Source organism: Oncorhynchus tshawytscha, unplaced genomic scaffold (assembly GCF_018296145.1).
Source record: "Oncorhynchus tshawytscha isolate Ot180627B unplaced genomic scaffold, Otsh_v2.0 Un_contig_6947_pilon_pilon, whole genome shotgun sequence".
In the NCBI taxonomy this organism is placed as follows: domain Eukaryota; kingdom Metazoa; phylum Chordata; class Actinopteri; order Salmoniformes; family Salmonidae; genus Oncorhynchus; species Oncorhynchus tshawytscha.
In genome coordinates, this window is record NW_024609040.1 from 27,940 (window position 1) to 54,569 (window position 26,630).

General features: G+C 47.3%; 1 long non-coding RNA gene across 1 annotated transcript; it reads left to right on the forward strand.

The window, feature by feature from the left end:
* Positions 1–3,961: 3,961 nt before the first annotated feature.
* Positions 3,962–20,152, forward strand: LOC121844137. Its single transcript, XR_006081878.1, has 3 exons — positions 3,962–4,580; positions 15,429–15,519; positions 19,312–20,152. It is a non-coding gene; the product is annotated as an uncharacterized LOC121844137 (long non-coding RNA).
* The last annotated feature ends 6,478 nt before the right edge of the window (positions 20,153–26,630 follow it).

A 26,630-nucleotide genomic window follows, 5' to 3' on the forward strand; every position in this document is an offset into this window, starting at 1 on the left:
ACCCACCAGTCGACGACAACAGAACGGTTCCCACCTGAGGAAAAGGAATAGACCACCAGACGACAACAGAACGGTTCCCACCTGAGGAAAAGGAATAGATCCACCAGTCGACGACAACAGAACGGTTCCCACCTGAGGAAAAGGAATAGACAACAACGGTCCCACCTGAGGAAAAGGAATAGATCCACCAGTCGACGACAACAGAACGGGTCCCACCTGAGGAAAAGGAATAGATCCACCAGTCGATGACAACAGAACAGTTCCCACCTGAGGAAAAGGAATAGATCCACCAGTCGACGACAACGGTCCCACCTGAGGAAAAGGAATAGATCCACCAGTCGATGACAACAGAACGGTTCCCACCTGAGGAAAAGGAATAGATCCACCAGTCGACGACAACGGTCCCACCTGAGGAAAAGGAATAGATCCACCAGTCGACAACGGTCCCGACAACGGTCCCACCTGAGGAAAAGGAATAGATCCACCAGTCGACGACAACAGAACGGTCCCACCTGAGGAAAAGGAATAGATCCACCACCAGTCGACAACAGCAGAGAGGTTCCCACCTGAGGAAAAGGAATAGATCCACCAGTCGACGACAACAGAACGGTTCCCACCTGAGGAAAAGGAATAGATCCACCAGTCGACGACAACAGAACGGTTCCCACCTGAGGAAAAGGAATAGATCCACCAGTCGACGACAACAGAACGGGTCCCACCTGAGGAAAAGGAATAGATCCACCAGTCGACGACAACACAGAACGGTTCCCACCTGAGGAAAAGGAATAGACCACCAGACGACAACAGAACGGTTCCCACCTGAGGAAAAGGAATAGATCCACCAGTCGACGACAACAGAACGGGTCCCACCTGAGGAAAAGGAATAGATCCACCAGTCATAAGACTGATAAACAGGATTGATAAATGGCTACCCAGACTGCCTACATAGACCCTGTAAAAAAAAAAAACTAACTAGCACTGACTCTTGGCACACATACTTACAATGACGCCCCAACACACACACACACACACACACATACTTACAATGACGCACACCACACACACACACACACACACACACACACACACACATACTTACAATGACGCCCCAACCCACACACACACACACACACACACACACACACACACACACACATACTTACAATGACGCCCCCAACAACACACACACACACACACACATACTTACAATGACGCCCCACACACACACACACACACATACTTACAATGACGCCCCCAACACACACACACACACACACATACTTACAATGACGCCCCACACACAACACACACACACACACACACATACACAATGACGCCCATACACACACACACACACACACACACATACTTACAATGACGCCCAACACAACACACACACACACACACACACACACACACACACACACACACACACATACTTACAATGACGCCCCACACACACACACACACACACACACACACATACTTACAATGACGCCCCAACACACACACACACACACACACACACATACTTACAATGACGCCCCACACACACACACACACACACACACATACTTACAACACACACACACACACACACTTACAATGACACACACACACACACACTTACTTACAATGACACCCCAACACACACACACACACACTTACAATGACACCCCAACACACACACACACTTACAATGACACCCCAACACACACACACACACACACTTACAATGACACCCCAACACACACACACACACACACATACTTACAATGACACCCCAACACACACACACACACCACACACATACTTACAATGACACCCCAACACACACACACACCCACACACATACTTACAATGACACCAACCACACACACACACACATACTTACAATGACACCCCAACACACACACACATACTTACAATGACACCCCAACACACACACACATACTTACAATGACACCCCACACACACACACATACTTACAATGACACCCCAACACACACACACACATACTTACAATCACACACACACACACACACACAATATAACCATGTTATTTTAACTTGTTATTCACTGTGTATTCATTACTAATGTAGGGGTACATGGACTCAGTACTGGTACTCTCTGTATAGAACCATGTTATTCAAACTTGTTATTGTTACTATTTCTATATATTGTTTTATCTGTATTGTTGGAAAAAATACCCAGTAAGTAAAGCATTTTACTGTTGGTCTATAAAATGTGATTTGATCTCATTAAAACACATCTATATTCTAGTGGGTTTTTTTTTCTCTCCTGGTAATATTCAATCAACACAATACTCTACCTCTCTACGCCGAACCTAACTCATCAGATCTTCAGCTATAGGAAAGACCAGTCCTGCCAGGATTTTCGTGGAGGTTTTTTTTGTGTGATATTTGCGGACAAAAAAATGCTTGATTTTGCTGCGGAAATGTTGATATTTTGCATGGCAGTATGCAATTATTTTGTTCAATTTATCACAAATGCGCTGACGAGGGAAAAAGTTTATTGACTTGATTCAACCATATTATGCGGTAAATTGTGCAGTGATTGGTTGAAATTGCGAGCCCTCTTTTTTGTCGTGCGGTGATGGGTCAGTTTTATGCGACACGATTGTGACGATTTGACTGTTTTATACAGTAATTGATTAGATTTGTAAACTCTTGCGTAATATGCGGGGAATTGTTGATTTGGGGGGAAAAAAAAAAACACATTTACGATCGCAGAATCCTGGAGGAACAGGGACAGACGCAAGGAGATGAAACCTTATCCGAAATAGCAGGTGATGTTGTGAAGCTATTTTTGGGTAGTGTATTTTCAGATAATAGTTCATGACTGATCCTTTTTTCTGTCTGTCCGACCGGTTTATAGTTGTAGTGTTGACAGTCTAAAGACTAGTTTATAGTTGCAGGATTCAGTCTAAAGACCAGTTTATAGTTGTAGGATTCGCAGTCTAAAGACTAGTTGTAGTGTTGACAGTCTAAAGACCTGTTTATAGTTGCAGGATTCAGTCTAAAGACCAGTTTATAGTTGTAGTGTTGACAGTCTAAAGACTGGTTTATAGTTGTAGTGTTGACAGTCGAAAGACCAGTTTATAGTTGTAGTGTTGACAGTCGAAAGACTAGTTTATAGATGTAGGAGTCGCAGTCTAAAGACCAGTTTATAGTTGTAGTGTTGACAGTCGAAAGACTAGTTTATAGTTGTAGGAGTCACAGTCTACAGACCGTCTGTCGCTCTCTCTACCCGTGTCCCTCTGTCTATCTGTGACATACTCTCACAGAGTTGAAGAGATAGTGAGATAAGGGAGAGGAGTTATTTTTTGTTGCAGGCAGGTCAATGGTCACCTCATTGTGTTCTGTCACACACACACAAGGGTCTGAGTTATGCCATTCATAGACGCTAACTACCCTTAGCGCCTATCAACGATAGTATCTTCTGACCGGGGGAGTGTTGCTGTCATTAATAGGAGCTTCACCAGGACGTCATCTCTCTTTCCCCACCTTCATCTATGATCTGAGTATTATCTTGTATAGACAGTCTGTCACCATCTCTGTCCGACACCCCCCCTGATAACTCAACTTCACACTAGTTTTAGGCTATTTTCCAGTGGTGGTAAAAGTATAGATAACTTAATAGAAAGTTTCTCAAGTAAAAGTCACCCAGTAAAATACTACTTTGAGTAAAAGTATTTGGTTCTAAATATACTTAAGTATCAAAAGTACTTAAGTACTTAATTTCAAATTCCTTCTTTTAAGCAGGCGGCACCATTTTAAAAATATATTTTTTTAATGTATAGATAGCCAGGTGCACACTTCAACACTCAGACATATTTGACAAAAGATGCATTTGTGTTTAGTTGATCACCTTGTATTTTTTTTTTTTTTTAACTTAACACTTATTTTCCTTAACAGCATTGTTGGTTTTAAGGGCTTGTAAAGGAAGCATCACACTGTTGCATTGGGCGCATGTAACAAACCAAATGTGATTTGATTAGCGCTATTATTTTGTTGTCAATAACTTGCTGATAAGAACTTACTCTCTTATCAGCTCTTGGACTTTGGTAACCCTTGCACCTACAGCTGTGTGAATGGTACTGTTAATCAACTTAAGAACTCTAAAAACAAACCCTATAGAAATTGAAGTAGTGTATTTCTTCACGCAACACTAAGTGACCAGGTAAACTGTAGCTTGCTACTATAACTCCAGAGAAACTAGACTTTTGGCACTTCGCAGTGCTCTACTCCAAAGCGACCATTTTGGGTCTGTGTGTGTGTCTCTCTGTGTGTCTCTGTGTGTCTCTGCGCCTTCGAGAGGAAGTGGTGCAACTCATTTCCTGCAGCCCCCCGAATACACACAGCGAGAAGAGGGGCAAAGCAGCAGCAGCAGCAACATAAAAAAAAAATCAAAAAAAGGTTTGCGAGTGAAGGAAATGGCTGATCGCACAGGACAAATGGCTCTCCTTGTAAAAGCGACAAAAAATGCATTGAATTTCTTTTAGCCTTTTTTTTTTTTTTTTTACAGCCGGTTTCCATTTCCACTTTACATGTTATGAGGTAAGGCTCTTTTTTATTAAAGACGTTTTCCAGGTTGTGTAATCGTGCTTTTTCACCCCCTAGCCAGTATCGATGTGTTACGCAGCTCGCCGGGCAACTGGGGAAAGCTTGTTAGCATGTTAGCATGTTAGCCATTGAGCCCGCTTGTATTAACGTGTTAGCATGTTAGCATATTAGCCTGCTTGTATTAACGTGTTAGCATGTTAGCATGTTAGCCATTGTGCCCGCTTGTATTAACGTGTTAGCATGTTAGCATGCTAGCCATTATGCCCGCTTGTATTAACGTGTTAGCATGTTAGCATGCTAGCCATTATGCCCGCTTGTATTAACGTGTTAGCATATTAGCCTGCTTGTATTAACGTGTTAGCTTCATAGTCGGTAGTTACGCGGTAGTGTGTTTTTTCAAGGAAGAAAATGACGAAAGGTCTTGTTTTTTAAAATTAAAGTATCGAAAGGTTAGATTGAAATGCACTGTACGATTTGATTAGTTTATTATTACCGGTATGTGGATGACCCGGTCTGAAACTATTAACGCTAACGTTGGCTAACTAAATGCTGCAGTCGGTGGTGCAGAATTTAAATGGCGTCAAATATAAGCCGATTTTTCTTCGGTAACTTAGTTTCATCAATACTGCCAACACAAATATGTTAAGATTTGTCCTTTTAACTGTTTGCTGTTTTTACCATAGCTAGTTAAAAGGTGTTTTTGTTAGTTTATGCTAACTGCTAGTTAGCATAAATCCAACCCAGGTCGTCGCTAGGATACGCGGCTGCGGAATCTGTAAAATAAAAATAAATCATGAACGTCCTCACTGTAAACCATGGCACAGGTTTATTAACAAATAACTTTTTTTTACAATTTTTTAGTGTGCAACATCTCTTATTTGTCCTTGGGTTGTTTTGATAGCCAGCAAGTTATTGTCCCTGTTAGCTAAGCTAACAACAAGGGGTTTTATGCACAGGAGTAGCCTAGCTAGCTAGTTATCGGGTTTTTAACTGCACTTTTATCAAACCAAACAAGCGCTTCCTAAAGTAGTAAGTTAATATATACATTTTTAAAACATGGGATATGTTTGCTAGTGAGCTGTGTTTGCAGAGCTAGTCGGTACAGTGGCCCATGTTAAGCTGCCAGCTAACGGCAGATCAAACCCTCTATTTTCCTTTCAGACTAGTTTAGGCCTTTAAACTCTTAACGTTTGGCTAGCTGACTCTAGAAGGGTGCCACTGCAGCCAGCAAATCGGGGCGTTCCTGTATCTGCAGGAACGCCTCTCTATACTTCTATTGGTCCATTTTTTTTTTTAAACCTATTAGTTCAGTACATAGGCGGGAGGCCGGGTCCAGTACAGTAGATGGCGGTAATGCGCCATAACATTGGATGCCAACTGCCAATAGTTTGCGCGCGGTGTCTCTGGCTAGTTTGCGCGCGGTGTCTCTGGCTAGTTTGCGCGCGTTGTCTCTGGCTAGTTTGCGCGCGTTGTCTCTGGCTAGTTTGCGCGCGGTGTCTCTGGCTAGTGTCTTTAGTTTGCGCGCGTTGTCTCTGGCTAGTTTGCGCGCGTTGTCTCTGGCTAGTTTGCGCGCGGTGTCTCTGGCTAGTTTGCGCGCGTTGTCTCTGGCTAGTTTGCGCGCGGTGTCTCTGGCTAGTTTGCGCGCGGTGTCGCCGGCTAGTTTGCGCGCGGTGTCGCTCCAGCCTCACGCCTGCTGTACTAGTGGGAGGTGGGGGCTACAGGTACCGGTAGACTGTTTTCCCACGTTTCTGTTCTGATTTTTTTTTTTTTTTTTGTGTGTGTGTGGGGGGTGGGGGGGGCAGGAAATCTCTTGTCAAATTGACTGGGCCTGAGCTGCACGTTAATTGTCTGTGGCACAATCCGTGCACAATCCCTTAGTGCGCTGTACTAAAACTCTCAGCCCCAGTTAATTTGACACCAAGAGATTTGCTGCCACAACAAATATTGCACGAAGCTCCTTTTAACATCTCTATGTGGTCAACATGCTCATTGGCTCTGCCCAGGCCCATAGTACATCATGTGTCAACATGCTCATTGGCTCTGCCCAGGCCCATAGTACATCATGTACTAGGTGACATGTAGTAGGTATGGCAAACCCTGTTTTGGTCACAATCCTCAAATATAAATCAATTGTTGCCAGGCTATAAAATGTTATTTTGGGTCCACCAGCCACTGTGGCAAATAGATCATTAAAAATACCAGCCAAAATACTTTTGGGGCCCTAAAATTATACCAGTAAAACACACAAAAAACAGATCAGTATGCTCTGTAATGTTTTATGAGTAAGAGGTAGATATAGAAATGTTCTTTAATTTCATTTTTTTTTGTCTATTTACCAAAATATCACCTTTGAGTCAAACACTTGTTTTTGTCGCCTGCAGGTTACCACGGTAACATGCCTTGTGTTTATACCTCTGTGAGATTAAGTCTGACTAGTAGAAGAAGAGTCTTCTCTTAACTTGTAAACTTGTAGCTTGTAAACTAAACTAAACAATATAACTAGACCAAGAAACACGAGGACAAAGTCTAATTTCAGTAGACTTTCTTTTCAAGTCAATTAGACCAACTTGTATGCCCGTGGGCAGCGCTTCTAAAAATAAATAAATGAATCTTTCACTCTGCTCTTGACAGGAAGTGTTGCAGCGCGAGGTGGACTCGGCTTATTTAGGATTTGTCGTTCTTTGACTTTGTGCTATTAATTGACTAGCTATGAAACAAAACGGCAAAACATCCATTGGAAACAGCGACTTGCAGTGTTTACGTTACTATAAATGTGATCATACTTTACTATACACGTGATCATACTTTACTATTATGTTATCATACTTTACTATACATGTGATCATAGTTTACTATACACGTGATCATAGTTTACTATACACGTGATCATACTTTACTATACACGCGATCATACTTTACTATACATGTGATCATACTTTACTATACACGTGATCATACTTTACTATACACGTGATCATACTTTACTATACACGTGATCATACTTTACTATATATGTGATCATACTTTACTATACATGTGATCATACTTTACTATACATGTGATCATAGTTTACTATAGATGTGATCATAGTTTACTATACACGCGATCATACTTTACTATACATGATCATACTTTACTATACATGTGATCATACTTTACTATACACGCGATCATACTTTACTATACACGCGATCATACTTTACTATACACGCGATCATACTTTACTATACACGCGATCATACTTTACTATACACGCGATCATACGTTACTATAAATGTGATCATACGTTACTATAAATGTGATCATACTTTACCTTTCACAAAAAATGCAAAAACAATTCTGAATGGTAAAAACACGCATTTTAGTCGCTTAGTAGATGAAGCAATTTTTTCAAGGGCACATCGATAGATTTTGTCATTTCTTTACCTGGTCATTCGGGGATCTGACCTTCGGTTACTGGTCCAAACCTTTTTAGTGTATTTCCTGAAGTTTGAAAATGGTGTCAGTTACTTTCCTACCCACAACCCTGTAGATGAAAATGCTGGTTGGTGCCTTGCTCAAGGGCTAGATGAAATGGAGGATCTGACCCATATCGGTTACTGGTCCAACGCTGTCAATTCCAGTCTATCCAAACAAATTCCTTTAAAAAAACAAAAACAAGAACTTTTTTTAGTGGTCCCCAAAGTAGAATAAATGGAGTTGACCCAAACCCTGGTAGACGGGTCCCTAGCTAGATAAATGGAGTTGACCCAAACGCTGGTAGACTGGTCCCTAGCTAGATAAATGGAGTTGACCCAAACCCTGGTAGATGGACGGGTCCCTAGCTAGGATAAATGGAGTTGACCCAAACCCTGGTAGACTGGTCCCTAGCTAGATAAATGGAGTTGACCCTTTAAAAAAACAAAAACAATTCTGAATGGAAAAACCTTTTTTAGTGTATTTCCTGATAGATAAATGGAGTTGACCCAAACCCTGGTAGACGGGTCCCTAGCTAGATAAATGGAGTTGACCCAAACGCTGGTAGACGGGTCCCTAGCTAGATAAATGGAGTTGACCCTAACGCTGGTAGACGGGTCCCTAGCTAGATAAATGGAGTTGACCCTAACGCTGGTAGATGGGTCCCTAGCTAGATAAATGGAGTTGACCCTAACGCTGGTAGACGGGTCCACAGTATTTACATTTCTGAAATAATAAACTTCTTTCAAACTCTTAAAACCTAGTGGTGTATAACTGACCTGTCTTTGTTTTGACTGGGTAGTGTATTAGGGAGCAGGATAAATGAAATGGTCTTTGTTTTGACTGGGGAGTGTATTAGTGAGCAGGATAAATGGTCTTTGTTTTGACTGGGGAGTGTATTAGTGAGCAGGATAAATGAACTGACCTGTCTTTGTTTTGACTGGGAGTGTATTAGTGAGCAGGATAAATGGTCTTTGTTTTGACTGGGGAGTGTATTAGTGAGCAGGATAAATGGTCTTTGTTTTGACTGGGTAGTGTATTAGTGAGCAGGATAAATGGTCTTTGTTTTGACTGGGGAGTGTATTAGTGAGCAGGATAAATGGTCTTTGTTTTGACTGGGGAGTGTATTAGGGAGCAGGATAAATGAACTGACCTGTCTTTGTTTTGACTGGGGAGTGTATTAGTGAGCAGGATAAATGAACTGACTGGTCTTTGTTTTGTCAGTGGAGTTTATTAGTGAGCAGGATAAATGAACTGACTGGTCTTTGTTTTGACAGGGAGTTTATTAGTGAGCAGGATAAATGGTCTTTGTTTTGACAGGAGAGTTTATTAGTGAGCAGGATAAATGAACTGACTGGTCTTTGTTTTGTCAGTGGAGTTTATTAGTGAGCAGGATAAATGAACTGACTGGTCTTTGTTTTGTCAGTGGAGTTTATTAGTGAGCAGGATAAATGGTCTTTGTTTTGACAGGAGAGTTTATTAGTGAGCAGGATAAATGGTCTTTGTTTTGACAGGAGAGTTTATTAGTGAGCAGGATAAACCAGGTCAAACCTGAACGACGCCGGAGCCAATTGTGCGCCGCCCCACGATACTCCCAATCACGGCCGGATGTGATACAGCCTGGATTCGAACCAGGGTCTGTAGTGACACCTCTTGTTCTGAGACGCAGAGACCGTAGACCTCTGTGCCTCTCGGGAGCACATCTTGGTTTTTTTAGAGCCCCTGTGTGGTTTTTTTAGAGTGAACTGAGCCCTGGAACTGTTGGTTTATTTTAGAGCCCTGGAACTGTGTGGTTTATTTATAGAGCCCAATGGTTTATTTACAAGCCCTGTGTGGTTTATTTATAGAGCCCAAACTGTGGTTTATTTATAGAGCCCACTGTGTGGTTTATTTATAGAGCCCTGGAACTGTGTGGTTTATTTATAGAGCCCTGGAACTGTGTGGTGTATTTATAGAGCCCTGGAACTGTGTGTGGTTTATTTATAGAGCCCTGGACGTGTGTGGTTTATTTATAGAGCCCTGGAACTGTGTGGTTTATTTATAGAGCCCTGGAACTGTGTGTGGTTTATTTATAGAGCCCCTGACGTGTGTGGTTTATTTATAGAGCCCTGGAACTGTGTGTGGTTTATTTATAGAGCCCTGGACCTGTGTGGTTTATTTATAGAGCCCTGGTGTGTGGTTTATTTATAGAGCCCTGGAACTGTGTGTGGTTTATTTATAGAGCCCTGGAACCTGTGTGTGGTTTATTTATAGAGCCCTGGAACTGTGTGGTTTATTTATAGAGCCCTGGAACTGTGTGGTTTATTTATAGAGCCCTATGGTTTATTTATAGAGCCCTGGACCTGTTTATAGAGCCCTGGACTGTGTGTGGTTTATTTATAGAGCCCTGGACTGTGTGTGGTTTATTTATAGAGCCCTGGACCTGTGTGTGGTTTATTTATAGAGCCCTGGACCTGTGTGTGGTTTATTTATAGAGCCCTGGACCTGTGTGTGGTTTATTTATAGAGCCCTGGACTGTGTGTGGTTTATTTATAGAGCCCTGGTGTGGTTTATTTATAGAGCCCTGGAGAGCCCTGAACTGTGTGGTTTATTTATAGAGCCCTGGACCTGTGTGTGGTTTATTTATAGAGCCCTGGACCTGTGTGTGGTTTATTTATAGAGCCCCTGGTGGTTTATTTATAGAGCCCTGTGTGTGGTTTATTTATAGAGCCCTGGACTGTGTGTGGTTTATTTATAGAGCCCTGACCTGTGTGGTTTATTTATAGAGCCCTGGACCTGTGTGTGGTTTATTTATAGAGCCCTGGACCTGTGTGGTTTATTTATAGAGCCCTGGACCTGTGTGTGGTTTATTTATAGAGCCCTGGACCTGTGTGTGGTTTATTTATAGAACCCTGGACCTGTGTGTGGTTTATTTATAGAGCCCTGGACCTGTGTGTGGTTTATTTATAGAGCCCTGGACCTGTGTGTGGTTTATTTATAGAGCCCTGGACCTGTGTGTGGTTTTATAGAGCCCTGGACCTGTGTGTGTGCCTGCCTGGCCTTTTCCTGTGTGTGTGTGTGTGTGTGTGTAGAGGGGGAGGACATCAATGTGTGCGTGCATACTGGAGGTAAAGTCTGGTACAAGCAGCACATGCAGTTCCGTTGTAATGTAGCAACCGAGCGGCCAGGCCCCCCTGCTGAGTCAGCGCTGCTGTTATAAAGGCTAACCTACTGTCACACTTCTGTTGTGGACGGCTGTTTGTGTAGCTCATTGTAGTCGTACAGTTCATGTGGAGACAAAAGACCTGTGACCCCCCCCTAGCCAACCCGTTCCTATCTTCAGCTCCTACCCACCCCTCTTCCAATCCCCCAGGTGCTACCCTGACCCCCTAGCCACCCCTCTTCCAATCCCCCAGGTGCTACCCACCCCTCTTCTAATCCCCCAGGTGCTACCCTGACCCCCTAGCCACCCCCTGTTCCTATCTCCCCCAGCTACTACCCACCCCTCTTCCAATCCCCCAGCTACTACCCACCCCTGTTCCTATCTCCAGCTACTACCCACCCCTCTTCCAATCCCCCAGCTACTACCCACCCCTCTTCCAATCCCCCAGCTCCTACCCTGACCCCCTAGCCACCCCTCTTCCAATCCCCCAGGTCCTACCCACCCCTCTTCCAATCCCCCAGCTACTACCACCCCTCTTCCAATCCCCCAGGTGCTACCCTGACCCCCTACCCACCCCTCTTCCAATCCCCCAGCTACTACCCACCCCTGTTCCTATCTCCAGCTACTACCCACCCCTCTTCCAATCCCCCAGCTACTACCCACCCCTCTTTCAGCAACCCTCTTCCCCCCAGCTACTACCCACCCCTCTTCCAATCCCCCAGCTACCCACTTCCAATCCCCCAGCCACCCCCTCTTCCAATCCCCCAGGTGCTACCCTGACCCCCTAGCCACCCCTCTTCCAATCCCCCAGGTCCTACCCACCCCTCTTCCAATCCCCCAGGTGCTACCCTGACCCCCTAGCCACCCCCGTTCCTATCTCCAGCTCCTACCCACCCCTCTTCCAATCCCCCAGGTGCTACCCTGACTTGACCCCCTCCTACCCACCCCTCTTCCAATCCCCCAGCTACTACCCTGACCCCCTAGCCACCCCTCTTCCAATCCCCCAGCTACTACCCTGACCCCCTAGCCACCCCTCTTCCAATACCCCCAGCTACTACCCACCCCTCTTCCAATCCCCCAGGTGCTACCCTGACCCCTAGCCACCCCTCTTCCAATCCCCCAGGTCCTACCCTGACCCCCTAGCCACCCCTCTTCCAATCCCCCAGCTACTACCCACCCCTCTTCCAATCCCCCAGGTGCTACCCTGACCCCCTACCCACCCCTCTTTCAATCCCCCAGGTCCTACCCTGACCCCCAGCTTCTATCCTGACCCCCATCCCACAGGTCCTACCCCATCCCCCAGGTCCTACTCCGTCCTCTGACCCCCATCCCTACCCTGTCCTCTGTCTAACATACCCCTATAGGCCTGTATAACATACCCCCTATAGGCCTGTGTCCTACGGGCCTGTAGTTCACCCCCTGCGCTAATTATCAGGAGAACTTTTCCTGGACAGAGGAACCAGCAGCCAGCCTCTATGACATAATCATCCTCATGCTAATGAAGGCTGATGTCATCATGGCTGAATGCTACATTAGCCACGCGCCGCCAGACACTGACTTATTGTTCATGGTGTGAGTGTGGATGCATCCCAACACGTTGTGGAGGTTAGCGGGCGTGTTAGCCTTTCTATGTAGCCTGGCTCTGCTCTCACTCCCAGGAGAGTATTCTGTTGTGTGGATGCATCCCAACACGTTGTGGAGGTTAGCGGGCGTGTTAGCCTTTCTATGTAGCCTGGCTCTGCTCTCACTCCCAGGCAGCCATTTTTATGTGGTCGATTCACTTTCAATACACACTTAAGTGTTTATTCGCTCCCCTGGTGGAAGTCTGATGTTTGAATGTGTTTAACATGTTGTTCTTGGAGTCACCCTGACTCTGACCTCTGTAGACTTGAACTTCAGGGGTGAAAGGTTAGGGAAGGAAGCAAATGGCCTGGGGCCCCATTCAGTAGCTAAATGTGGTTGAAGGAAGCTAATGGCCAGGGGCCCCATTCAGTAGCTAAATGTGGTTGAAGGAAGCTGATGGCCTGGGGCCCCATTCAGTAGCTAAATGTGGTTGAAGGAAGCTGATGGCCTGGGGCCCCATTCAGTAGCTAAATGTGGTTGAAGGAAGCTAATGGCCTGGGGCCCCATTCAGTAGCTAAATGTGGTTGAAGGAAGCTAATGGCCTGGGGCCCCATTCAGTAGCTAAATGTGGTTGAAGGAAGCTAATGGCCTGGGGCCCCATTCAGTAGCTAAATGTGGTTGAAGGAAGCTAATGGCCTGGGGCCCCATTCAGTAGCTAAATGTGGTTGAAGGAAGCTAATGGCCTGGGGCCCCATTCAGTAGCTAAATGTGGTTGAAGGAAGCTAATGGCCTGGGGCCCCATTCAGTAGCTAAATGTGGTTGAAGGAAGCTAATGGCCTGGGGCCCCATTCAGTAGCTAAATGTGGTTGAAGGAAGCTAATGGCCTGGGGTCCCATTCAGTAGCTAAATGTGGTTGAAGGAAGCTAATGGCCTGGGGCCCCATTCAGTAGCTAAATGTGGTTGAAGGAAGCTAATGGCCTGGGGCCCCATTCAGTAGCTAAATGTGGTTGAAGGAAGCTAATGGCCTGGGGCCCCATTCAGTAGCTAAATGTGGTTGAAGGAAGCTAATGGCCTGTGTCTGTGGTGGAGGGGGCAGTAGTGTGTCTGTGGTGGAGGGGGCGGTAGTGTGTCTGTGGTGGAGGGGGCGGTAGTGTAGTGTGTCTGTGGTGGAGGGGCGGTAGTGTAGTGTGTCTGTGGTGGAGGGGGCGGTAGTGTAGTGTGTCTGTGGTGGAGGGGGCGGTAGTGTAGTGTGTCTGTGGTGGAGGGGGCGGTAGTGTAGTGTGTCTGTGGTGGTGGAGGGGGCGGTAGTGTAGTGTGTCTGTGGTGGAGGGGGCGGTAGTGTAGTGTGTCTGTGGTGGAGGGGGCGGTAGTGTAGTGTGTCTGTGGTGGAGGGGCGGTAGTGTAGTGTGTCTGTGGTGGAGGGGCGGTAGTGTAGTGTGTCTGTGGTGGAGGGGGCGGTAGTGGGTGTGTCTGTGGTGGAGGGGCGGTAGTGTGGTGTGTCTGTGGTGGAGGGGGCGGTAGTGTAGTGTGTCTGTGGTGGAGGGGCGGTAGTGTAGTGTGTCTGTGGTGGAGGGCGGTAGTGAGTGTGTCTGTGGTGGAGGGGGCGGTAGTGTAGTGTGTCTGTGGTGGAGGGGGCGGTAAAGTAGCAGTGTGTCTGTGGTGGAGGGGGCTGTGGTGGTGGGGGGCAGTGTAGTGTGGTGGAGGGGGCGGTACCACTGTGTCTGTGGTGGAGGGGGCGGTAGTGTACTGTGTCTGTGGTGGAGGGGGCGGTAGTGTACTGTGGTGGAGGGGGCGGTAGTGTCGTGAAGCTGCTTGGTGTCAGACTGGCCTTGTTGTTCCCTTGGTGACCCTGAAGTCAACAAACTTTGAGTTCCCCACCCTCGACCTGCTTCTCCAGAAAGACCTCACCCTCCAACTCTCCCTCTTTATAGGCAGAGACGGGGGTTAGACTGAAAACGTATTAATCGTTGGCTTAAACAAGGCTCCAACCCCAGAACCAAGTATCGGAGCCTGGACTAAAGTAGCAATACCTTACATAGGGGGTAGGGTGCACTACGTAGGGGTTGGGGTGCACTACGTAGGGGGTGGGGTGCACCACGTAGGGGGTGGGGTGCACTACGTAGGGGGTGGGGGTAGGGGGGGGCACACGTACGTAGGGGTGGGGTGCACTACGGGGGGGGTGGGGTGCACTACGTAGGGGGTGGGGTGCACTACGTAGGGGGTGGGTTGACGTAGGGGGTGGGACGTAGGGGGTGGGGTGCACTACGGGGGGGGGGTGGGGTGCACTACGTAGGGGGGGGGCGGGGTGGGTGCACTACGTAGGGGGTGGGGTGCACACGTAGGGGGTGGGGTGCACCACGTAGGGGGCGGGGTGCACCACGTAGGGGGCGGGGTGCACCACGTAGGGGGGGGGTGCACCACGTAGGGGGGGTGCACCACGTAGGGGGGTGCACCACGTAGGGGGTGGGGTGCACCACGTAGGGGGGGGGTGCACTACGTAGGGGGTGGGGGGGTGCTACGTAGGGGCGGGGCGCACCCTATTACGGAATAGAAACATGTTCTGGTCAGGAGCCCCAGAGACAGGACCCAATAGTCGGAGCCGCCCCCCCCAGGAACACAAGGCCCTTGTGTGGTGTAAATAGACAGGAACTAACGTCTCCCTCCCCACTCTGCCTCTACAGGGAACCAGCCCATAGAAGACAGAACAGTGGATGGAAGAGCGCGAGAGAGAGTGAAGTGGACGGAGGCTAAGATACAGGGGCTGGTCAACAGGTAAGAACCTATTTTTAGACATCATCAACATCATTTGGGGCGGCAGCGTAGCCTAGTGGTTAGAGCGGTGGACTTGTAACCGAAAGGTTACAAGTTCAAATCCCCGAGTTGACAAGGTACAAATCTGTCGTTCTGCCCCCTGAACAGGCAGCTAGTTAACCCAGTTAACCCTCCTAGGCCGTCATTGAAAATAAGAATTTGTTCTTAAAATCTCTTAACCTTTTCACTGGCCAACATCCAGTGAAAATGCAGAGCGCCAAATTAAAGCTACACTTGTTGTCAATCCAGCCAATATGTCAGATTTCAAAAATGCTTTACGGCGAAAGCCAACGATTGCTATTATCTGAGGATAGCACCCTCAGTAAACAAAGAAATTAGAATTTGTTCTTAACTGACTTGCCTAGTTAAAAAGAGGTAAAATAATAATACACATCAACATAATACCCAGTTTTTAGAATTCTGTTGATATTGATGTCTAATCTACCAGGACTGACACTATTGGCTGTCCTCTATTTGAACCCTCCCCTTTTGGCCCTCTGAAGAGCCAATAGATTCTCTGCCTCGGGTTAGATGTTCTGTTGTTGTGGTCTGAACCATTTTAGAAGAACAACAACAACACAATGCTGCTATTATCTGGAGGTTTCCGTGGTAACGCAAGTAGCCTTGGCCCCCGGCTCAGCCCGGCAGCCTTGGCCCCCGGCTCAGCCCGGCAGCCTTGGCCCCCGGCTCAGCCCGGCAGCCTTGGCCCCCGGCTCATCCCGGCAGCCTTGGCCCCCGGCTCAGCCCGGCAGCCTTGGCCCCCGGCTCAGCCCGGCAGCCTTGGACCCCGGCTCAGCCCGGCAGCCTTGGCCCCCGGCTCAGCCCGGCAGCCTTGGCCCAGTGTCAGCTCTTGTGTTTTACCTGACATCGTTTCCCAGGCAGGAGGGGCCCCCTGAGACAACATCATTCAATTGGTTTTGAGAAGGTTTAGATGTCCCTCCCCCTCTCTGATCTTCTCATCTAATTGGTTTTGAGAAGGTGGTGAGGAAAGAGCACGTGAGAAATCAAGGAAATTACGTTAAAAAAAAAAATTAGAATTCTTAAGTTTTTAGGCCTACTTCCTTTTTAATTGAGGAAATGGAACAGAATTGACCCGCTGAACTCTGGTGGGAGAACCAATGGAGCCGGGGGGCAGTGTGCCCACACCAGGCCAATGGGTTGTTTTTACTGGTTGGAGTGATACAGTTGATCATCGGGCAGGGTTTGAGTCAGGGGTGGGTCTCAGTAGCAGAGTTAACTTATCTCCTGTCTTAGACAGCCACAGCCGGGTCCCCAACACAGAGTAGCTACTAGCTGGTTACATGTTGTTAGCCTAGCTGTTCTGCAGGGTAGCTACTAGCTGGTTACATGTTGTTAGCCTAGCTGTTCTGCAGGGTAGCTACTAGCTAGTTACATGTTGTTAGCCTAGCTGTTCTGCAGGGTAGCTACTAGCTAGTTACATGTTGTTAGCCTAGCTGTTCTGCAGGGTAGCTACTAGCTAGTTACATGTTGTTAGCCTAGCTGTTCTGCAGGGTAACTGCTAGCTAGTTACATGTTGTTAGCCTAGCTGTTCTGCAGGGTAGCTACTAGCTAGGTACATGTTGTTAGCCTAGCTGTTCTGCAGGGTAGCTGCTAGCTAGTTACATGTTGTTAGCCTAGCTGTTCTGCAGGGTAACTGCTAGCTAGTTACATGTTGTTAGCCTAGCTGTTCTGCAGGGTAGCTACTAGCTAGGTACATGTTGTTAGCCTAGCTGTTCTGCAGGGTAGCTACTAGCTAGTTATATGTTGTTAGCCTAGCTAGTCAGAGGACAGACCAGTCTATCCACCTCTTTCCTGTCTCCTAATTGTTTCTAGTTAGTTTATTTTAGTACAGGGTTGTTTATATAAGGTGTAAGAGACTGAGCCAAGCATTTCCTTTCCCTAGGGTACAGTGAAGTTAGTTTCCTGTTGTGTTGTCGTCGTGCTCTCTCCTCTGTCACTCTGTCGATTAGCTGTTAGGCTAAACCCCACGCTGGTCCTGACGAGCCACAGGGGGGGGTGCAGGCTTTCATTCCAGCCCTGCTGTGAAACACATCAGCTTCAGATACACCTGTCCCACCAGACTGAATGACCATGATTAGTTCATCATTGGAAACAGGTATGTTAGTGAAGGGCTGGAACAAAATCCTGCACACCCAGTGAACATGAACGTCTTCGGCCTCTTGTCCTTTCAGACACTCTGATCTGAACGTCTAGTCCACATACCAACATCTAGTCCACATACCAACATCTAGTCCACACCAACACAACATCTAGAGAGTCCAGTTATAGAGACTATCAACATGGTGATCCACATCCCACCAACATCTACATCCACATACCAACACAACCAGCTGTCCAGAGACCAGTTATAGAGACTATCAACATGGTGCTCTGAGATCAGTTATAGAGACTATCAACATGACCAACGTCTAGTCCACATACCAACGTCTAGTCCACATACCAACGTCTAGTCCACATACCAACGTCTAGTCCACATACCAACGTCTAGTCCACATACCAACACAACCAGCTGTAGAGATCAGTTATAGAGACTATCAACATGGTGACGTCTAGTCCACATACCAACGTCTAGTCCACATACCAACGTCTAGTCCACATACCAACGTCTAGTCCACATACCAACGTCTAGTCCACATACCAACACAACCAGCTGTAGAGATCAGTTATAGAGACTATCAACATGGTGATCTGAACGTCTAGTCCACATACCAACACCTAGTCCGCGTCCCAACATCTAGTCCACATACCAACACAACCAGCTGTAGAGATCAGTTATAGAGACTATCAACATGGTGATCTGAAGGTCTAGTCCACATACCAACATCTAATCCACATACCAACATCTAGTCCACAACACCTAATCCAAAACCTAACCCAACACCTAGTCCACATTCCAACACCTATCTCTCTTCTACCTAGCTTCTCTCTCTCTCTGAGGTTTTGTTACCACGGAATCAGATCATTTTCTAAGCCTGTTGTATAACAGCGACTAGAGTTCCCTGTTCTCACAGTCATCAGAGTTGAGGAGGGGACTAACACACCTGTGACCGTAATGGTATCTCTCCTCTCTGGGCTCTTGGCCGTGTTTACAAACAGACACACACATTCTGTTCTCCTAGAGGTGGTGTGGAATTACCAGACTGACGCTACACTGCCTGGTGCCCATGATATTCTCCTGGGAAGGAGGGAGGATCACTGTCACTAAGTGTGTTGCGTCTGTGTTAGTCAGTGGTTGGATCAGGAGAAGTGTGGAGGCAGCCAGCCAGCCAGCCGAAAGGTTTTAGAAGAGGATGAGGAAGAGAGGAAGAGGAAGTAGGAGAAGTTCTGTTGTCTGACACTCACATCAAAGTACACAGGAGTATCCAACCTAACTCCTTCTTCTCCTTCCTCTTCTCCTTCTTTTTCTCCTTCCTTCTTCTTCTCCTTCCCCTTCTTCTCCTTCCCCTTCTTCTCCTTCCCCTTCTTCTCCTTCCTCTTCTTCTCCTTCCTCTTCTTCTCCTTCCTCTTCTCCTTCTTTTTCTCCTTCCTTCTTCTTTCCTTCCCCTTCTTCTCCTTCCTCTTCTTCTCCTTCCTCTTCTTCTCCTTCCTCTTCTCCTTCTTTTTCTCCTTCCTTCTTCTTCTCCTTCCTCTTCTTCCTCTTCTTCTCCTTCCTCTTCTCCTCCTCCCTCTTCTCCTCCTTCCTCTTCCTCCTCCCTCTTCCTCCTTCCTCCTCCCTCCTCTCCTCCTCTGCAGTGTCAGAACATATCAAATCCAGGCAGACTCCTGCTCCTTGGCCTGCCAATCTGAACGACAACCTCCCCACCACACACACACACACACACACACACACACACTGCTCCGAGCATCTTCAGTAATGCCAACAGGGTCCCAGCCAGCTGCCAGCCCCTCTCCCAGCCTGCCCCTGTTTGCCCAGCCCTGAGCCCTGAGCCCTAACCACAAACTGGCCCCGTGGCTCTAGGAACCCCCCCCAGTGCAGCTGTCCTCCACACAGCCAGGTGGCGCCCTGACCCACCGCTGGACAGGCAGCGCTACTAACAGGTAATACAATGTAGATTAGATTACTTTACCTCACCTAGACTACATCCTGGCTCTGTTTAGTCCACTACTGTTAGTAACATTACCTCACCTAGACTACATCCTGGCTCTGTTTAGTCCACTACTGTTAGTAACATTACCTCACCTAGACTACATCCTGGCTCTGTTTAGTCCACTACTGTTAGTAACATTACCTCACCTAGACTACATCTGGAATGGCTCTGTTTAGTCCACTACTGTTAGTAACATTACCTCACCTAGACTACATCTGGAATGGCTCTGTTTAGTCCACTACTGTTAGTAACATTACCTCACCTAGACTACATCCTGGCTCTGTTTAGTCCACTACTGTTAGTAACATTACCTCACCTAGACTACATCTGGAATGGCTCTGTTTAGTCCACTACTGTTAGTAACATTACCTCACCTAGACTACATCTGGAATGGCTCTGTTTAGTCCACTACTGTTAGTAACATTACCTCACCTAGACTACATCCTGGCTCTGTTTAGTCCACTACTGTTAGTAACATTACCTCACCTAGAATACATCTGGAATGGCTCTGTTTAGTCCAGTACTGTTAGTAACATTACCTCACCTAGACTACATCCTGGCTCTGTTTAGTCCACTACTGTTAGTAACATTACCTCACCTAGACTACATCCTGGCTCTGTTTAGTCCACTACTGTTAGTAACATTACCTCACCTAGACTACATCTGGAATGGCTCTGTTTAGTCCACTACTGTTAGTAACATTACCTCACCTAGACTACATCCTGGCTCTGTTTAGTCCACTACTGTTAGTAACATTACCTCACCTAGACTACATCTGGAATGGCTCTGTTTAGTCCACTACTGTTAGCAACATTACCTCACCTAGAATACATCTGGAATGGCTCTGTTTAGTCCACTACTGTTAGTAACATTACCTCACCTAGACTACATCCTGGCTCTGTTTAGTCCACTACTGTTAGTAACATTACCTCACCTAGACTACATCCTGGCTCTGTTTAGTCCACTACTGTTAGTAACATTACCTCACCTAGACTACATCCTGGCTCTGTTTAGTCCACTACTGTTAGTAACATTACCTCACCTAGACTACATCCTGGCTCTGTTTAGTCCACTACTGTTAGTAACATTACCTCACCTAGACTACATCCTGGCTCTGTTTAGTCCACTACTGTTAGTAACATTACCTCACCTAGACTACATCCTGGCTCTGTTTAGTCCACTACTGTTAGTAACATTACCTCACCTAGACTACATCTGGAATGGCTCTGTTTAGTCCACTACTGTTAGTAACATTACCTCACCTAGACTACATCTGGAATGGCTCTGTTTAGTCCACTACTGTTAGTAACATTACCTCACCTAGACTACATCTGGAATGACTCTCTGTTTAGTCCACTACTGTTAGTAACATTACCTCACCTAGAATACATCTGGAATGGCTCTGTTTAGTCCACTACTGTTAGTAACATTACCTCACCTAGACTACATCTGGAATGACTCTCTGTTTAGTCCACTACTGTTAGTAACATTACCTCACCTAGAATACATCTGGAATGGCTCTGTTTAGTCCACTACTGTTAGTAACATTACCTCACCTAGACTACATCTGGAATGGCTCTCTACACGCCATGGTAATCCGTCTGGCCCTGGGCTGGGCTAGAGACACTGGGACTGGCCTGGGTAATCCGTCTGGCCCTGGGCTGGGCTAGAGACACTGGGACTGGCCTGGGTAATCCGTCTGGCCCTGGGCTAGAGACACTGGGATTGCCAGTTTGTCAGCGTATGATCTGAGGACACGTCCTGAGGACACGTCCTGAGGACACGTCCGTCCTGGTAATCCGTCTGGCCCTGCGCGGCCTTGGGAATGTTGCCCTGTTTAAAGGTGTTGCTCACGTCGGCTACAGAGAGCGTGAGCACACAGCCATCCGGAACAGCTGGTGCTCTCATGCATGCTTCATTGTCGCTTGCCTCGAGGCGAACATAAAAGGCATTTAGCTCGTCTGGTAGGCCCTCGTCACTGGGCAGCTCGCGGCTGGGTTTCCCTTCGTAGTCCGTAATAGTTTGAAAGCCCCCTGCCACATCCAACGAGCTTCAGAGACGATTTTTCTAAACGTCCGGATTAGTGTCCCGCTCCTTGAAAGCGGCAGCTCTAACCTTTAGCTTTTAGCCTTTAGCTTTTAGCCTTTAGCTTTTTTAGCCTTTAGCTTTCTAGCCTTTAGCTTTCTAGCCTTTAGCCTTTAGCTTTCTAGCCTTTAGCCTTTAGCTTTAGCCTTTAGCTAAGAGTATTGTCTGTAGGGGGTTATTTGTCTCTTGTAAACCCTGCTTTATTTCTTTAGCCTTTAGCTTTCTAGCCTTTAGCTTTCTAGCCTTTAGCTTTAGCCTTTAGCTTTAGCCTTTAGCTTTAGCCTTTAGCTTTCTAGCCTTTAGCCTTTAGCTTTAGCCTTTAGCTAGAGCTGACAGTATTGTCTGTAGTATTTGTCTCTTCTTGTAAACCTGCTTTATTTCTTCGTCTGCTTGTCTTCCTGACGCTGTTTTAACATTTTTAATGGTGTTTTTCTTCTATCCCTTGTCTCTCTCGCTAACCCCTCTCTCGCTAACCCCTCTCTCGCTAACCCCCTCTCTCGCTAACCCCTCTCTCGCTAACCCCCTCTCTCGCTAATCCCCCTCTCTCGCTAACCCCCTCTCTCGCTAACCCCCTCTCTCGCTAACCCCCTCTCTCGCTATCCCCTCTCTCGCTATCCTCCTCTCTCGCTAACCCCCCTCCCTCTCTCGCTTCCCCCCTCTCTCTGCTATCCCCCTCTCTCGCTATCCTCCTCTCTCGCTAACCCCCTCTCTCGCTAACCCCCTCTCTCGCTAACCCCCTCTCTCGCTATCCCCCTCTCTCGCTATCCCCCTCTCTCGCTTCCCCCCTCTCTCGCTATCCCCTCTCTCGCTAACTCGGCCAGCCACTCTCGCTAACCAAACTCTGACTAACCTTTTATTTTACCCCCTTGACCTCTAACCTTCTCTCTCTGCCTTCCCCCCTCTCCCTATCCCCTACTCCAGTCAGACAAGGTCATTCCTGAACCCCTCTCCCAGTTCCCCCCGTCCAGGTGCTCCTCTCACGTTAACGTTAGCTGCTATGAGGTCTCAGTAACCCCCTCTCTCGCTAACCCCTGTCTGATCTCTTCTACTGTAACCCCTCACCTTGTTATTCTCGTTAAACTACCCCCTCTAGGGGTTAAAGGCACAGCATGTGCTCCTACAAAGGTAGGGTTAGGGGTTAAAGGCACATCCTCTACAAAGGTAGGGTTAGGGGTTCACTCTCTCTGTCCTCAAATTTTCTTTCCTCTCTTAAAGGCACAGTCCTTTAGCATGTGCTCCCTAGGCATGGCTAAAGGGACAGGCCAGCCACTCTCCTAACCAAACAGGTGACAACCTTTTTATTTTACATTTGCTCCTCAAACTAGGGTTCTCTGCCTTCCAGGACCTCTCCTATCAAAGGTCCAGTCAGACAAGGTCATTCCAGAATCCCAGTTCCCCCCTCCAGGTGCTCAGGGTTAGGGGTTAAAGGCACAGGTCTCATGTGCTCCTACAAAGGTAGGGTTAGGGGTTAAAGGCTACAGAACAGCATGTGCTCCTACAAAGGTAGGGTTAGGGGTTAAAGGCACAGAACAGCATGTGCTCCTACAAAGGTAGGGTTAGGGGTTAAAGGCACAGAACAGCATGTGCTCCTACAAAGGTAGGGTTAGGGGTTAAAGGCACAGAACAGCATGTGCTCCTACAAAGGTAGGGTTAGGGGTTAAAGGCACAGAACAGCATGTGCTCCTACAAAGGTAGGGTTAGGGGTTAAAGGCACAGAACAGCATGTGCTCCTACAAAGGTAGGGTTAGGGGTTAAAGGCACAGAACAGCATGTGCTCCTACAAAGGTAGGGTTAGGGGTTAAAGGCACAGAACAGCATGTGCTCCTACAAAGGTAGGGTTAGGGGTTAAAGGCACAGAACAGCATGTGCTCCTACAAAGGTAGGGTTAGGGGTTAAAGGCACAGAACAGCATGTGCTCCTACAAAGGTAGGGTTAGGGGTTAAAGGCACAGAACAGCATGTGCTCCTACAAAGGTAGGGTTAGGGGTTAAAGGCACAGAACAGCATGTGCTCCTACAAAGGTAGGGTTAGGGGTTAAAGGTGAGCGTGGCTTTGCAGAAAACCGAGGTGGTTAATTGCCAGAAAAGCGGATCACTGGAGACATGAAAGGGTTCATTTAGTTCTGAGGAAGAGGTTCTCGTCGTAAAATAACAAACAGCCCCCTCCCCACCCCTCTCTCCAATGTCCCTCCTCCCTCCCCACCCCTCTCTCCAATGTCCCTCCTCCCTCCCCACCCCTCTCTCCAATGTCCCTCCTCCCTCCCCACCCCTCTCTCCAATGTCCCTCCTCCCTCTCTCCCCCCTCCCTCCTCCCTGTCTCCCCCTCCCTCCTCCCCTCCCTCCCTCGTCTCTCCCCTCCCTCCCTCGTCTCTCCTTCCCCTCTCCCCTCCCTCCTCTGTCTCCCTTCCCCGTCTCCCCTCCTCCCTCCTGGTTGGCTGTAGCATCACACTGCTGAAACAAAATGGTGTCTGCTGACTAGACTGACACACTAGACTGAATGCCATGATCACTGACATCACTGGGCTGAATGGGTTAGAGGGACTGGGCTGGGTTAGAGGGACTGACATCACTGGGCTGGGTTAGAGGGACTGGGCTGGGTTAGCACGGGGACTGGGTTAGAGACACGGGGACTGGGTTAGAGAGGCACGGGGACTGGGTTAGAGGCACGGGGACTGGGTTAGAGGCACGGGGACTGGGTTAGAGGCACGGGCACGGGGACTGGGTTAGAGGCACGGGCACGGGGACTGGGCTAGAGGCACGGGGACGGGTTAGAGGCACGGGGACTGGGCCGGGTTAGACGGGGACTGGGGGACTGGGCCGGGTTAGAGGCGGGGACTGGGCCGGGTTAGAGCGCGGGGACTGGGCCGGGTTAGAGGCGCGGGGACTGGGCCGGGTTAGAGGCGCGGGGACTGGGCCGGGTTAGAGGCGCGGGGACTGGGCGCGGGGACTGGGGAGGCGCGGGGACTGGGCCGGGTTAGAGGCGCGGGGACTGGGCCGGGTTAGAGGCGCGGGGACTGGGCCGGGTTAGAGGCGCGGTATCACAGTACTTCAACAATGCACCTTTCCATCTTCTCACTCAGTAACAGGTGGACGTCTGGGTTAGAGGGGCGGGGACTGGGCTGGGTTAGACGTCTGGGTTCCATCACTCCGTTTCCACCAATCCACACGTCAGATCAATGATTAGTGAAAGAATGTCCTGGTGTGTTCTCATGTGAGCTAACCAAACCTCCACCACCACCCCGTCTCTCCGTCTTCCTGTCCCCAGGTTTGGACCCCCCTGGCCTGGATTCTCAGTATGAGAATTGCCCCTGGAGCTCTGGTTCTCCCTGCAGCAGAGACAGTAACTGGGACACGGTGGGTACTCTCTGAGGTTCTCCAAACGTAAATACTATCATGTTTGGTTTTTGGGTAGGTGGGTACTCTCTGAGGTTCTCCAAACGTAAATACTATCATGTTTGGTTTTTGGGTAGGTGGGTACTCTCTGAGGTTCTCCAAACGTAAATACTATCATGTTTGGTTTTTGGGTAGGTGGGTACTCTCTGAGGTTCTCCAAACGTAAATACTATCATGTTTGGTTTTTGGGTAGGTGATAGAGGAATTCTAAATTCCTTTAAGTATTATTGCCAAAACCAATTCGCACTCATTTCTAATTCATTAATGAATTGTAAGTTCATTAATTATGCATGAAGTAGATTGAGACCAGTCTTAAAAGCCAGGTAAATAGCGTTTAATTCAAGTGAGTACTAACCCAAAATACAAAGAACATTACATTTTAAAGAAGGTGAACATAAAATGACGTCATCAGTTTCACACCCTCTCCCAGCCTTACAATGGCGTAGTATTCAGTCCTAGAGATTTTTTTTTACTCCCCTTCATAAACTACATTCCAACCTGTCTAAAAGATATACTTCTCTCCGCTAATGGAATCCAACCAAAACATTCTTATCTGTTTGGAAAAACTATCTTATCCCTTCTCCTTAAACTTCCCAGGAGGCACAGACAATTAATTCGTTCTGCTTACATTTTCAGTAACAGCTCAACCAAAAACTCATACTTTTCAAATCGTAACATAATAGTATTAGAATAAATGGTTCTAATCAATAATGTATACATAATTAATCATCTAAACTATAATTTCCTCTAACAGTAGGTGGGTACTCTCTGAGGTTCTCCAAACGTAAATACTATCATGTTTGGTTTTTGGGTAGGTGGGTACTCTCTGAGGTTCTCCAAACGTAAATACTATCATGTTTGGTTTTGGGTAGGTGGGTACTCTCTGAGGTTCTCCCGTAAACGTAAATCATGTTTGGTTTTTCTCACTTGCATTTTAATCTACAAACGCTCTAATGTGATTCGTCTTTTACGGGAAACCCGTTCGGATGTCTCGCCAAAAATGCAACGGAAATCTGTTTTTCTGGTTGTTTTTGTAAATCCTTTCAATCCTTTACTGTAAAATGTAATTTAAATAAAAAAGATTGTATGATTTGACTTAATAAGGAACATTTCCAAGTTGAGTTAGCATTATGTGAAAACGTTAGCTCAAACTTCCCTGACCTCTGAGTGTCGCATCTGGTTTAGACAGAATGGGGAACTAGCTAGTTAGTACTGAAATCAGACTGGTTTAGACAGAATGGGGAACTAGCTAGTTAGTACTGAAATCAGACTGGTTTAGACAGAATGGGGAACTAGCTAGTTAGTACTGAAATCAGACTGGTTTAGACAGAATGGGGAACTAGCTAGTTAGTCCTGAAATCAGACTGGTTTAGACAGAATGGGGAACTAGCTAGTTAGTACTGAAATCAGACTGGTTTAGACAGAATGGGGAACTAGCTAGTTAGTACTGAAATCAGACTGGTTTAGACAGAATGGGGAACTAGCTA